This window comes from Clupea harengus, chromosome 12 (genome assembly GCF_900700415.2).
Source record: "Clupea harengus chromosome 12, Ch_v2.0.2, whole genome shotgun sequence".
Lineage (NCBI taxonomy): Eukaryota > Metazoa > Chordata > Actinopteri > Clupeiformes > Clupeidae > Clupea > Clupea harengus.
The window spans coordinates 14,522,346-14,535,906 of NC_045163.1; positions in this window are offsets into that span (position 1 = coordinate 14,522,346).

The window sequence follows — 13,561 nt, forward strand, 5'->3', positions numbered from 1 at the left end:
CCCTCAGTGCTACCACAGTCGCCTGGGCTGGCCATCTCACGAAGGCCTCTGCACAGAGGTGACATGTTCCTCTGCCTCTACCGAAGAGCGACTCTCAGCCAGCCCTCCTCCGTTCCTTCCTCCCATTCAGTCTCTCTCCATCCCCCCTCCCTCCTTCTCCTCCGCTCTTCTCGTCTCCACATGTCCCGAAGACCTCCAGGACTAGCATGCCCCGGGCACTGGAAATATGGAGGACAGCATCTTGACACAATGGACGCCGCACAAAAGCATTATGAAAAAGCAGAGCCAAAGGCTATGGTACCATGTCACTGAGAGTTCAAGCTTAGGCAGAATAATCACGGTCCGTTTTTAGGGATTCTGTTGCCCCTCAATCAGTTTAAGCGGACAGTGATTTCAAACTATTTTATAACAAAAAGATATATTCTATAAACAAATACAGACCTCAGACTATCAACCTCCGTGATGCTATTTAATCTAGCTCAGTCAGGGGACACATCTCTATTTGTGTGTGTGTGTGTGTGTGTGTGTGTGTGTGTGTGTGTGTGTGTGTGTGTGTGTGTGTGTGTGTGTGTGTGTGTGTGTGTTTGTGTGTGTGTGAGCAGCAACAGCAGCAGCAGATGTGACGCCAGGGCAGAAGTGGACGTCATCTAGCAGTAGCCGCCGGATCAAAGACAAGAGGAACAGTCCATCTCTAGCTCTATCCCCATCCCCATCCGCAGCGAGGCCACGAGCATCTCAATCCAATCTGGAGCTTAAACTCGCTTTGGTACGCTCGAGTGGAGGATGTGACCTAACGAGGTACCTGCGGCACAATCCAAATGGGATTACAGGGGGGTTATTAGGCCACAGCCCAGTCCCCCAGGCCCCCTGTGGAAAGATGGAGGTTACGACATACACACACATCACCATACACACGGATATATACACACATACAATCACACAGACATTTTTGCTAAAGAGAGCATCCTCTGGCGTCGAAAAAAAAAAATGCTGCACACAGCCCTTGTCCCTATTAGCATCAGCGGGCAGAGATGACCATTTCTGGACACTGGCCGGGATTTGACCCCATCGCATTGCCGCATCAGTTCATGCTCATTCAGCTCAATCCCAGTTAGGTTTTTTTTATCAGGCGCCGCATTCATGGAGAAATAGACACTATCAACACAAAGCAACTTTTACAGGGATGTAAAGACTTGAGCATCAAAAGCAGACTGGCTGCGGGGGATTGTGAAAACGATCGTCTCTTGGGAGAGAAAAGACAGTCACTGATAAAAAGAAACCCCGGTCAAAGGCAGGGTGTCTCGCATTCTGAGCGGGGCTGTATTGTGGTGATGTTGACAGTAGTGACGAAATTTACCAACAAACCAATGTGAGGGTTCACTAATCGGGTGGATTCCCATCCTTTTTCATCAATTCAGCCGTCAGAAAAGAACCCCATAATCCCATTAGGAGCCTGGTACAGTAGCTGCTCTTTCAGTCGAATCAGTACAGCTTATTTTGTCAGCTTGTCAGAGCCGTAAGGTTCATTCATTCATTCATTCATTGTTTCATTCATTCATGCTGTCTAAACAGGAGTAGGGCTACAGAACACTGACGAACATCAGCAATGGCAAGAACGAGTTTACGTTTTTTAGAGATCTCGCAAAAACAAAGCTCGATTGAGGGTTTGCTCAACTCCTTCTGGGCACTCCATGTATAACACTACATGTTATTACCCCCCCCCCCTGCCAAACCACAATTCTCCTGCGTCACAGGACAAGACAATGGTGGCGAGACTGTTTGGAGGGTTCTAAGGAGAGGCTGAGGGAGGGGGCAAGGGGTGTGGGGGGGGGGGGGGGAGGTTAATCCAGTAGCCGCCAATGCTGCTAAACCCCAACGAAAGGGATAAGAGCAAGGGGAGAGAGAGTAGAGAGGGAGACAGGGGGTAGGGGTCCCCCTTGCGCTGATGTGTTTTGATTAGCAGGTAATGATCTTTGATGTAATGCGCTGACTGAGAAAGCGCGGCTCCGATTGAATTCCGGTGGATGCTTGGCCGACCTGGAGCCAGTGTCACTTCTCATTAGGCCGGCCGAATCCCTGACCTCCCCTCCGTCCGACTCGGGGCCCCAGCCTCTCAGCTGGAGCACCCGGCGTAATGATATCAATAGCAGCAGGGGTGCAATGAATACAAATCCGCGTGCAGAATGTTTGGACAAGAATTCGCTAGCCGAATTCCCCCCATCCCCCCCACCCAACCCCAAACCACACACCACCACCACCACCCAGACTACTCTGCCATAGGCATTCACCCACCCAACTGAACAACTGACCGACCGAGTAACCAACCGACCAACCCCTCGTCCTTTTGCGGCGTTCCTCAGAGACACAGACAAACACACAAAGGATAGAGCTGGACGTAACGCAGGGATGTGATTGGCCGGTGGATGCAGAGAGACACAATGGTCAAACTCCCCCCAGTGGCCACGCGGTCAAGTGCAGCCACGATGGGAAACCTCTGAATGACCCCTCTTAAAGGCGAAGGCGGAGGTGACGAATTTCTTCACCCGCTGTATAAAATTATATTTTTCCCTGTGTATACCTCGCAGACTACTGAGGCTGGCAACGTTTCAAGCATTTGCTTAAGATTCAGTCTTTCAGATGAAAATTTCAGTGGTCATTAAAAAAAAAACAGTTTCGTATCGTGCTTTAGCCAGATGTTTGAGTCTGTCGTCTCAAAACAAATAACTTGGCCCTCTCAGGGAGAGGAACTGTACTCAGGGAACCCGTCTGACACAAGGCAGCAACATCAGCGGGTTTGCTGTGATTTCCGCTGAATTATGACCATCTCTTCTTCAAGCACTCGTGCTCTGTCACCTCGTGGCGAACAAGACAACCGACTCTAGAGTAAATGTGCGCTGCTCGCCTCGCACTTGTCGGTGCTGTCGCTAGCCCGTGGCTTGTCAACAGCTAACGAAGATGCCGCTGTAAAACAGCTACTCCACAAACTGCAAAATTTCAGATTTATTAGCGTAATTACGCCAGGTGTATGTTGAAGTTTTGATATATTTCTCTATTGCACTGGGGCTTAAAAACAGCATTTAGGATCACTTAACATGTGTGACTGCATCCAGGGAAAACCCACCACGCCACTTTTTCCCGAGCCAACACACTGCCCAGTGTGATCAACCACCAACAGCAGGAATTGGATTTCCGTCTCTGGTATTGACACAGTCGCCTCAGGGACCAGCAATGGGTTGCCCAATAACAAAAGCATGTTCATGGACTGGCCAAAATGACCTGCAATTAAGAAGCAAGGGGAAAGGGGCTGTGTGTGTCTGTGTACGTAGTAACAACACTGGATACCCAATAAAACACGTCACACCAGAACCTGTTTACAATCAATGGCAGTAGCATGTTGCTGCTGCAGGCATCTCAGGCTTAATCAAGGAGTTGAATTACAATGTCACGTTTTGTATTCTGTGCGGTTTTTACTCATCATTTTGACAATTACTGAGCTGTGATAAATAACATTTGGTATTAATATCAACCCTTATTACATGTGTTTTCAAAGGGTATAGTGTTATAAAATCCATTAGAACCACGTGTCATAATTACAATATTGTGTTATAAATTGTATAACTGAGCACTTGACATTCAACTATCACTTCCCAAAGGAGATGACAGTGCTCTTTTCAAGGTCTCACATTATGAAGTTCAAAATATCAGGCCAAATTACAGAGTTCAGTAAGCCAGAGGAAATGATAAATTACGAGAGGAAGAAAAACGCTTGTTAGTGGCAGTTTCGTATCGTGCTTTAGCCAGATGTTTGAGTCTGTTAGTGACAGTAATCGTCTCAAAACAAACAACTTGGCCCTCTCAGGGAGAGGAACTGTACTCAGGGAACCCGTCTGACACAAGGCAGCAACACCAGCGGGTTTGCTGTGATTTCCGCTTAATTATGACCATCTCTTCTTCAAGCACTCGTGCTCTGTCACCTCGTGGCGAACAAGACAACCGACTCTAGAGTAAATGTGCGCTGCTCGCCTCGCACTTGTCGGTGCTGTCGCTAGCCCGTGGCTTGTCAACAGCTAACGAAGATGCCGCTGTAAAACAGCTACTCCACAAACTGTAAACAAACAAACAGATAGCTAACACGCTTGTGCAGTCAGGGGGCCTTGTACAGCCACTCAACACGCAGATGGGTTCAGCTACAGCGGGAGAATAACGCCTCTCTGTGTGAACTAGTAAGTCTGGCGTTTCAGCTCACACCCTGTCACTGGGAATATCTTGCCCTTGTTGAATATAAATGCTGTTGAATAATAAATGCTGCCATTTCTTGTTAGAGCTGAGGACCAGATGCATTCTAAAATGTGCAGCCTGACAGCATTACTGCATTTGTGTATACAAAGGTAAGTTATTTAAAATGGAAACTACAATGCCCTGGTTTATTTTAATACACATAGATTTTTTTAAATTAGATTAGTATTTGATTTATTTTGTTTAGTTTATGTTAAGTATTTTCTTTTCTTGCTGCCAAGGCTGAGTAAAATAAACACATAAAGTATTCATGTGGCTAAAAGCAAATACTTCCTTATGTGAAGCAACAGAGATTTAAATAAAAACGAAATTCCAAATAATAATACAAATAATAATAATAACAATGATAATAATAACAATAATAATAATAGGTATAAGAGTTCAGCAGTTTACCTGCGACCTGAGAGAGGAAAATAAACCCTGAGGAAGAATAAATCAACAAAACCACCCAAGCAAACATAACAGGGCAGCATGGCCACTGTGTGATTGTCTTTAAATATTCATCATGCCTGTGTGTAGACATTTTAAAAAAGCCCTGTTTGACACTTACACCGGTGCAAGTATCCCATCTCCACCGGCTTCACACTCAGCCCCTTCTTAAATCAAAAGCTTTTTATTCGAGTACATCTCAAGTGCATTAGCATCACACAAGCAAGCAGCGTTTACCCTCTTTGCCCTGTGCGGGAGGCACTCTCTGTAAAATGCATTCTACTCAGGCTGCGAGTCCTTGAAATAGAATGATTATGCTCTTGGCTTTTCTGACTGCATTGCTCTGGTGCGTGTAGTATGACTGACAACAGCTTCAGGACCAGTCCCTGTGTTTGTGGTCTATAAACAAAGTACATTGGCTATGTGATAATGTGAAAATTACCTGTGAACTAACGTTTACACACTGTTAAATGTTTGTTGCTTGTCACATGCATTGTGCAAAGTTTATCCCTGCACTCCCCAGCCCTGAACCACATAATAATGCTAATGATGATTGTGGGCGAATTTGGTGCGCCTGCGTGGAGTTTCTTAGGTATTGACCCAACAGGAAGATCTCTTGTGTCTACACAGCAGCATTGAATATGACTGTCTGACTGAGACAAACAAATCATAAGTGCTCCACGGGAAAAAAAGGACATATATCTACATAACAGAGGGAGGGGAGCTTACACAAGCAAACCACCCTGTCTAAATTAAACTACATAGAGCAAACTGTTTAACTGTACGAACACATAAATCATATTTATCCCTAAACAACACAGTAAGTCCAGTCCCTCTTAAATGCAACTACATGAAAACCAGACTAGAAGTGAGCATATCGTGGTGTAATAGTGTTATCAGTGGTCCACTAGTACCTTTGAAGTGGTCAAGGCAGGTCTCTCATTCATTAAGGCCGACCCACAGAGTTTGGGTTCTGTCAGTGACCCGCGGACTTCTGCTTGGCTGGGGATGCCTGGTCTTTGTCTCCTATCATCCTGGAGCTGACACACACACACACACACACACACAGGCAGGGGTTCCTCTCCTCTCTTCTCCAAGCTGTTTCACACAGACACACTCACACACACACATATACAGTCTTATGTACACGCACACACAGGCTGACAGGGCTCTCACGTACACACTTACACTTACTCACTCACACACAACTGTACAGTCTTCTCTTTTCTCCAGTCTCTCTGACACAGACACACACAGGCAGGCCTCCATCTCTTCTCTTTTCTAGACTCTCTCTCTCTTTCTCTTTCTCTCTCTCTCTCTCTCTCTCTCTCTCACTCACACACACACACACACACACACACACAGAGTCATGCTGACTACAGAGTCAATAGGATAACTCTGTGCAGCTTTTTTGAGGTAGCCCTTATACCAATTCCAGTTATATCACCCCCTTTTTCAGTTCATCGCATAATACACTCACTCACACAGACACAGACACACAGACACAGACACACAGACACACACACACACACACACAGTTCTCTCTTTTATTATAGGCTTGGCGTTGACATAATAACTCAAAAAGCTGCATTTTTCGTTCTGTGTTCTGTACTTATCCTCTGGTGATGATACACACAGGCCGTAGCCACTGTCTTGAGAAAATCACTGACAGCTGATAACTGCAGCACGAGAAATGTGGGAATTCTCTTGTTCCCTTTGGCATCACTCATTGATTACGACTTCAGTGGCCTTCCCACTGGAGACGCCATGCGATTATCGTGACTCATCTCAAAGAAAGAGAAATTAATATAAAGCACATATAAAGTGTGAAGATTGTAGTGTGCTTCAGTGAAACGTGACTCGATTGTCCTCATATTTCCCACAAGAAGCCTAAACCATATCTAGGAAAGCCTGGAATATTCCTCAGAAACTGGCACGGGTAGGGGAAGAAGCCCCTGAGCCAGTGGCAGCGGGGTTGTCATGTTTCTGTTTTTTTTTAGAGTGTAAGGGGATGTATTACCGATGGACCCCGGGGATGGGGATGGGGGGTTAGGATGCGTACCCTTCTCTGACACACTCACTCCCTCATTAAAGAATGATACGGGATTAACTGCAAGAGACAAGGCTGGGTTCCCAGTGGCGTGGGGATGACACTTTTACAACATTGCCCAGGCAGTGGGCTCCTTAAGTGACAGTAGTCAAGGTGAGGGAGACGGGGCTCGCTCTGAGTAGAAGTAGTCTTTTCTGTTAGCCCCGCTCCCATTCGCGTATTTTATTAGCATAATGGAGAATGTTTGGGTTTTTTTCTTTTCTTTTTTTCTTTTTGGCCCAGCGTTGGTCATGCATGCCAAGCCCATCCACAAAAAGGTATTGTCTTGTCTATTAGCAGGCGGTGTACTGATTATTTCCAGATGCATTAGCACGACGTACCCCACCAGTTATGGCACACCAGACTAGCCTTTCTACTTTAGGCAGCCATGGCTGACGTCTTCATGGACTTCCAAGTAAACAAGTAGGATGGTGCAGTGAGGGAGTCAGAGTTGGAGACCTTCACCCGTACAACAGTTGGAGGGGGGAAAAGGCCTCCATCTCCGGCCTCCTGAACCTGGGGAACAAGGTCCAGATGGCCCAGTCGGGTCGGACTGGTTGCCTCCCTCCCTCCCTCCACGGCCTTATCTCCAGCCTCACTTGACTTCAAGGGAAGCACTGACAGCAGTGTTAATTAGCACCTTTCCCCTTTCCCCAGCCCAGCCGCTCCACAATGCTGGTCAACACCACTGGGCCGGTCAGACAGCCCCTCCACTCCATGTGTGCATTCTTCCTCCCTGCCCGCGTCTCCATCTCCATCGAGGGGCATTCCTCTAGCAACCTGCGATGTCTAGCCTCGCCCAAAGCTCCATCACCATTAAAGTTAAGGCCAGAAAGGACCCGTGGGAGGCTCTGGCCATACAGCGGACAGGCTAATGGTGCCTGGCAACAGGGACCCTGTGAACCCTCTGATTAAAACCAGCGTCTCTAATAATTGCATTGACCATCCACAGACATGAAAATAATCATTTAAAAAAAACATTTGGCCCTAAAATATCTTACTAAAATCCATTGCAATATTTGGTAATGTTATAACCTCTAATCAAATGGAAACAATTTTCAGGACCAGCACAAAATTATTCTTCATTTCATTATTCATTCATTTCATTTCACTTCACAACACACCCTTTAGGATACAAAGTCTACTGTCCCGCATTCAGGCCCGCCGTGCGTCTTGCTCGGGCCCGGGGAAAAGATGACCCCCCCCAACAGCTCGCTGACTGCCCTATAATGCACACACAACGTATGTTGCATTTGCGCACAGCAAAACGTCTCTCCTCTCCCACACACTATTTAATCAAGAGCCTTGTGCCAGGGTCATCTGTACCCTTTGACCCTGCCTGACGGCGGGCGTAAGTGCATTCATGACCCTCTGACCATTTGTCCAGAAGTCCGGCTAACCCTTTGTCCTGTTAGCCTGAAAGCTAACAAATGACCTAGGCTCTTTGATCACATTGACTTGGAGATAGAATAAAAAAGCCCTCTTGCTGAATTAGTTTAGCTTCAAAAGGAGTGTACAGGATCAAGGTGCACATCAATTATCAAGCTTATAAATCTGTGTCCATCCCAATCCGGGGTTAAATAAGCCTACAAACATTTAAAGAGCTCAGAATATACACTAGTGTCTACACAAATGGCTGGATGATACAGTGTGTGCATACAGTGTGTTTTGGGAATCAGAACAATACTCAGAACCATTCACAGCTGTGTGACTCGTCAGAAGAACTCACATTATGAATCCTTAAAGATGCCCTGTAGAGTAGTTTAGGGTTATACCACTCTTCTCCAAAACATATTGAGAGGTTTTAGGTGGAATCACTAAGACCTTTAGGTAGAATGATTAGCTGTTCTACTAAGGGTATAACAATTAGTTGTTCTACCTAATACCAGTGTACGAAAAACTGGAGCAACCCTGGGGGTCCCAGCTAGAGGCTTCCAGCGCTCTCTGTAGCCTAAAAAAGGCCTTCGGAGAGAACAAGCCAAAGAAAGTTATTTTAATAGTGTGCTCCCAGAAAACTGAACAGTCATTCTCTACCTGAGTGCTTATCCTGTGACTACTGTATACACGTGCGTCATCGTCTTTTAGATGGACGTGTTTGCAATTCAACTCTGACTGATAGGTCTACGTTGTTCTGTAGCAATGTCTCGCCTCACTTAATTACACTACTGTATGTTTGCTGGACTAGATACAGTTTATATACACAGGAATTAGGAAAACCTAGTGTTTCAAGTAGCGATGAGAAAAAAACATTAATTTATGGAAACCACCCTGGTTACAAGCATACACACAGACATGGACCGTATTTCATACAGGGGCATGGTGGCCTTTAATGCCAGTCACCAGAACCCTACCCATCTTGACAGAACCATGACTCTTGTGACTGGAGCCTACTATGTCATGTTTATGACCGTACATTCAAATTCAAAAGGGAATCAGAAGCATTTATTTAACACTTGCCGTTTGTCATTTTTATGTTGCATCTCACAGGCATGTAAGAGCATGGAGACATGACAAACGTTGTGATGCTACATAAAATGCTAATGCTTAAATTTCTATATAGCCTGCATGCGTCATCATATAAGGGGTGTGTAATGAAATCACATGTGTATATCTGTATCTGGGAGTATCTGTACATATGCATATACACCCACAATATATACATCTTTATGAGAAAGTATCTATAGAAATGGATATACATATTCAGATATTTTAGACTATCTGTACAGGTATAGTGTATATGCGCTACACATATACATGCACATACATTTTTCTCTGTCTGAGAGTTTATGTAAATGAGAGAGATTTAATTCTCAGTCCATACCCGCATGTCTGTGCAGAGATCTAATATATATATATATATATTAGTAGGCCACAGCCTTATGAGTCCTTCCTGCCCCTGACTCTCGCTGCCCTTCTGTGTCTGTTTGAAGTCCAGACCACTTGGCTTGCCCTCACCCCCTCTCCACTGATGGATGCCTCCCCCTCCCACTGGACACGAAGCTTCCTCTCCCGGGTCACGTCCTGTCTGCCCCCTGTCCACCGCACCCCCCCAACTAACATGTCCAGGGCCTCTGCCCCACGCCACCTGTACCTCCGCCTGACCAACCTCCCCACCCACCCTCCTCCCAGGCGCCATGCTGCGCTGGTGGTCAAAGTCTAGACACCCGCGGCAATGCACGTGCATCTAACTGGACCTCGGTTCTGACAGCAGTGCTGAAATTGAAACGGCTGTTTGCAACACCCAAATCCAGTAGTCTAACTTTAGTAATCTCTTTTGGTAAAGAAGAGAAGCTTACCATTCTTTTATGCCACAAATGGTGCAAAATTGCTCACGGTCAGTTTTCTGATATCCACCAGACGCATGCCCACATATGCGCTCACTTAGTGCTGCAGGCAGTTCTCAGGCACTGGCCGTCTTTGAAAGGCGGCAATGATTGCAGTGCCCCCATTTGGTAGTGAGAGGAACCTCTGTTTCCTATTACACGCAAGGCACTGAGGCAGGGCCGCCATTTCAATTGAGGCAGGTTATGAAAGTGCTAAGAAAAACAGTATGATCCTAGAAAGTACACTCATCTCATCTCTTTAAAGACAATTTCAATTGTTATTGGCGATATATAAATATAATTGAGTTTAATTGAATCTCCCGCGTGTGTGTGTGTGTGTTAATTTGGTGTACATAGTTATTTTGACAGAAACATTTGTAAAAAAAAAAAATAAAATCCATCTGCACCCATGGAAGTTACAAGAACAATCTTGCAGCAATCTTTGTTTAAAAAGTTACATTTCTGTCAAATTAGCATAAATTAAAAGAGTCCATCAGCCTATTGGATATAGAGTATTTGACTAACTCAGTCACGCTGTCATTCCTTTACCACTGCCAACATCCACTTAAAAACACCAATGGAAATAAATCACAAACAACAGCTTTTAATTGTATAGTTAGCAAGAGACACCAGTTCTGCCATTTAAATGTCAACAAAGTTTTTTCCAAATGACACCAGTCTTCAGTACTGAATTCATTCACCCACAAAACATAATTCTACCCCAGAGAGAGGGGAAAAAAAGTGAGAAGAACAGAGAGAGAGAGAGAGAGAGAGAGCGAGAGAGAGAGAGAGAGAATAAGAGACAGAGTGAAAACAACTGGATTTTGTAATTTCAATTGGGCTTTGAGTATCCTTACGAACAGACCGGCAGTTCAAGGAATATCTGCCTTTGATTGTTCATACAAGACGTGGCAGCAATAAGTCGCGACATCTTGTTATCTCGCATCACGTTTTTCTCTCTTTTTTTCTTTCTTTCTTTCTTTTTGCGTTGGCAACTTTTGTCCAATGATTATTTTGATTTCCCCCCCGCCTCTCTGATCCTGCATATGACAAATGAAGTGCCTAACCACAGCCAGGCAGGGCACTTCAGAGAGGGCGAAGAGAGAGAGAGTCTGGGAAAACATTCCGCACGAGACGAAAAGAAAGGACAAGAAAAGAAAAAAAAAGATTGAAAAAAGACTTTGGGGTTAAAAAAAAATGAGAAAAAAATATATATGAAAAAAAAATGAGGTCTCAAAAACAGGTCCTATCCCAGTTGCATAGGACTTGGGATCAGTGGATTTTAAAAGAGTTTTGAGGGAATAAAGGTAAAATCCTTTGCTGTTGTGGTTCAGTAGAGGGAAAACCAAACTGTGACCCAGGCGTGACGCTAAAGAGCTGTAAATGCCTCCTAATGATGGCCTGACTGCTTGCTGGGGATGCTTGCGTGGCAAATGGATCCTTGAGGTGGCGTGACAGGGGAGGCCTCCTATGGAGGGGAAAAGTCCACCACAAAACAGCACGATTCTATTAATCATCAATTCACCGCTCTACTGGAGCAGAAGCATCAGGGGCTGAGGCCAACGCTGATAACACCGCATCCTATCAAAGTCATAATAACAGCAACAAGATAGGCGACACTGAAAACCCATTTGTGCTACGGCAAATGCTCAGAAGAAAAGAAAAACACACACACACACACACAAAAGCTGGTGTGGCCCCTGACTGAAAACACACACAGCGACACACACACAGGAGAGCCTTAATATTTCTCATGAATAATATAAACCATATGCTGCAACTCATTTCCAGGCAGTAAAGTGGGGAGGGGGTTGATGTGTGTGTTGGTGTGGGGGGTTAAGTGTGAGAGTGTGTGTGTGTGTGTGTGTGTGTGTCTAGGGAGGGGGGAGGGGGGTTAGGGTGCAGGAGCTGTGGGTCGCATCAGGAAGTGCAGGGCGGATCAGCTCTGTGAGTGGGCGGAAGGTGTTGACTAGATGCAAACGAGTCGCCCTCGCGAGGCACGTCAGCCACGCTGATAACCCACTTTTCCGCCCTCCCCATCGCAGTGATGGCTTTATAAGGGGCTCTCGCCATCAGACCATGGGGCACCTGGGCAAATCCCCCCCCCCCCCCCCCCAAATAACCCACCTCTGGCCACTGGCCAGTCCCACCAACACACACACACACACACACACACACACACACACACACACACACACACACACACACACACACACACACCTTCCTCCTTCTATACTGCATGCCATGGTCAGGAATCCGGTCTCAACATCTCATAAATAACAGAATAATAAAATTATTAAAATACATTTTTTAGGTTAGGTTATTTAGGTCATACCTAAAAAAAACACCATAACCACCACCTGTCACCTTTAATGCTTCTTCTGGTTAGGAATATACATCTCTGCTCAGGTTCTAAATACAAATTATTGATTATGACCTGAGCAGATAGTTCATCATTTGAAGACATGAAATGTCAAAAAATAATGTATAACCATAATAATGTTTGTATGAAAAAGCAATCTATACAGCTACTACAATTTAACAAACTTTACTGTATTAGAAGACAACCATTTGCTCCAGATCAGCTCACTGTAAGGGAGTGCCATGGCGACCGGGCACGGGGGAGAGGGATGTGCACTGGGGGATTTTTCATGCCAGACTGTGCATTTGGCCATGTGAAATCTGGAGCACTGAATTTGCCTGCTGCCTCTGGCCATGGGCAAACCAGGCTGCTTCGCTCCACCCACCTCCAAACACACACATAAAAATACACTGCGACATACAAACACACATACACACACACACACACACACACACACACACACACACACACATACAAATAATACACTGTCACATACAAAACACACATACACACAGAAACATACACATAAACACACACACACATGATCAAACAATGCACATGTACAGACAGGCTGGGGGGGCCTACACTCATCAAAATAATACATCATTCCCATCATCCCATGCTGGCTACAATAAAAAAAAAAATCCTGGGTTTAGGAGGAATCATTTGGCCGATGGAGACAAAAAAAATCACAGGCCCATAGATAAAGTGAAAGGGTGAGCGTGAGAGAGAAAGAGAGAGATGGGCATCGTAAACGAGAGAAGCCTTGCGTGCTGAGGGAAGCAGGGACCCCAAGCTTGCGGCCTGCAGCACATTCGCTCATGGTTTTGTGTGTGCGTGTGCGAGACTAATGGCTGGGATCTGAATGCAGGCCCTGCTGTCTAATAGAGTGTATTAAGATTTATAGCAGCGGGACACAGACAGGGGTCCAGCAGATCTTCCAGCAGGCCCCCTCGACGTCCCCACATAGGGCTGCAGCCTGCACTTCATACGCCACTGACAGGTGGTGGTGGCGGCCACCGGAGAAAAGCTCCATCTCCCACATCCTCACCAGGACGGCTG